This window comes from Lissotriton helveticus, chromosome 6, assembly GCF_964261635.1.
Source record: "Lissotriton helveticus chromosome 6, aLisHel1.1, whole genome shotgun sequence".
NCBI lineage: Eukaryota > Metazoa > Chordata > Amphibia > Caudata > Salamandridae > Lissotriton > Lissotriton helveticus.
In genome coordinates this window covers 230,873,583-230,876,337 of record NC_136067.1, presented here as the reverse complement: position 1 = coordinate 230,876,337, position 2,755 = coordinate 230,873,583, and positions in this window count along the sequence as shown.

The window sequence follows — 2,755 nt, the reverse complement described above, 5'->3', positions numbered from 1 at the left end:
TAACCGGCTAGAGCGATTCAGAGATTTACAAGCAAGTTTAAAATTAATTTGATAAAGCCTGCACTGACTGCGTATAAGGCCAAAGCAGTAGTCGCAAGCTCCTAAGGCACTCAAATCTGGAGATACATAAATGTGCAGGCCTAGCAAAAAGTGGAAAACTCCTTCCTGAGACGATTGTTATACCTATGCCCAGGGACACCAATGTTAATCCTCAAAGCAAAATTACATTGATTTCCGCCCAGAAGGAGATTGGATACAAGTCTGGACCACCCTCGCTCTTTCAGAGTACCACAAGAGCCTGAGGGACATCCTAAGATGACTGAATTGTAAAGGTTTGCCTTGGTTCAGATACGTAGAGTATATGTTAAAATCAATAAAGTGTCCAGATCTATGGCTCTATCCAAAAAACATGACTAAAGCCACTTTACCATTGGTGAAAGGGACATTTTTGACTTTCATGTGGCAAAAGCACGAGGTTACAAAAGTGCCTCTATCTAAATATCTGGACATGAAAGATGAACCCCGTTGGGAGCCTTTCCTTGACTGGAATTCATCACCTGAGAAAAGAGCTCCATACCTCAGAGTTAGGCGAGGAAGACTATAGGTTCAACCCTACAACAAATCCTGGTCCAAGGGTTACGGACAGAGAGCTGGTATGAGTGACTGCTCCCTGGGCGGCCAAGAAACTTTGAAGCATTTTATGCTACTCTGTGTTAACTCATAGTCCCCCTGAAGGCATTACCATCGCTGGCTGTTTTTAAAATACTGTACGAGGAGCTGTAAGGATGCCCTTTCACTTTGGTATAGAACTGACCATCAGAGATCTTTAAGGCTTTATCATTATTTGTATTCACTGCTTGGAAGGTAACATTGCCTATTGCAACGCAGGGCTAGGAGAGTAGCAACCTTAGCAAGAAGAACTTAGGCTATTTGAAACAAATGGATGTTATTGGTATAAAATGCACTTGCACTTTATTTCAATGGGAGGGCCAGGGCGGTCATTTGAGTCTATAAAGGTGCTAAGTGATAAGTGAGCTGTAGAGAAGTACTTTTTACAGTCTTACAAGGCAGGCCAGGTCTGTATAGGTCCATCTCTGGCATGATATAATTTTAAAAGAATTTGCCCTGCACAGATGCACTTTAGCTGTTTTGCATAAGTGAGTTGTATAACAGCACTTATAGTGGTCTTAAAAGGGGGCCTAGGGCTGAATAGGTCCATCTCTGGCACAATATATTTTTAAAAGGCTTTGCCCTGCACAGATGCACTTTAGCTGTTTTGCACAAGTGAGTTGCAGAACAGCACTTATAGCAGTGGCAGCTCTAGGCTCATGGCGGCCCTGGGCAGGGAGCATAAGTAGGGGGCCCGGAAGAGGGGGTCCGGGTGGGGCAGAGCTCCTGGAGCTCAGGAAGGTACCAGCAGGCCAGCAGTGGGTAGGGAAAAAAAGAAGCCAATCAGGAACCAGGAGGAACGCAGGCGCGGAGGCCAGTGAAAAGGGGGGGGGGAGGGGGTCAGGGTGTTTGGAAGTGGAACAGAGCCGGAGGCCACCAAATCCCTGCCAGGGGCCACCACGCAAATATGTATCCATCCTCAGAGGATTATTATATTAAGGATATATATTGGCGTGGTGGCCCCTGGGGTTTGGTGGCGCTGTGCAGGTGCACGGCTTGCACATGCCTAATGCCGACCCTGCTTATAGTGGTCTTGAAAGGGGGCCTAGGACTGAATAGGTCTATCTCTGGTACCAATATATTTTTAAAAGGCTTTGCCCTGCACGGGTGTACTTTAACTGTTTTGCACAGACGAAGCCTTTGAGGCGGTTTATTATTTTTAAAGCCACTAGTCATTCTAGACGGCAACTATACATAGCACTTTACCTGCCAGTTGCGCTGATATCTATAATCTTTCTTACCTAATTTTGCACTCTGCACTGAAGCACAGTAGCTGTTTTTGTACAGATAATACTCTCAAGCCATCAGCCACCACCAAAGTTAAAAATCACTTCTAGCACTCTTATTCGTTGCATAGCTACAATACGATTCCTCGTCTGCCCTCTTCTCTTTCACACCTAGGAATCATTGAAGAATAGTTTTATCATCCCATGATCTAACATATCTTAGATTTTATTCCTTGTTCGCCTCTACGTAGTTAAACTACACCTTATTTGTGATATAGTGATGGATGACAGATGCATCCATGTTATCAAGGGAACTCAGGAGGACTAACCGCAAGGCCATTGAAGTATTTATCCCGTTCAGGCTGCATCATGCATCCATGAAATCACAGAATCGATGCATGCATGCTAGCATAAAAGAACATGTTGATGGGAATGCTTATAATATCGTATTACTTGGGGTATGTATTGTTTTAATGAAGTTTATACATTTGGGTATCCTGCAATGTGCAAATTTCTATGCTTTATCATTGTATGGCTTTATCGTAAAGCTGAATCAATAAACTTGACCAATTCACCGTTATTTGTTTGAGGAACCCTAAAGAAGTGGTGGAAGTGGAAAATCAGAAACTTATGGGTGAATCTTGTATTTTGTGCCACGTTCCAGTAAAATCTTAAGTGCGCCTGGAGTCTGTAAGGGAATAACCAGTGTATTCATGCCGGTGGAATAGATTGATGGTCCTCATTGCCTCCTCACTGAGAAGGATATGTGGAAGCTCCTTACAGATAGACTTCAAGGAAGAGGTGTGGCGCCGCGGCTAGGGTGACTGACTCCGGAATCTAGGTATCATGGTTCGATCCCC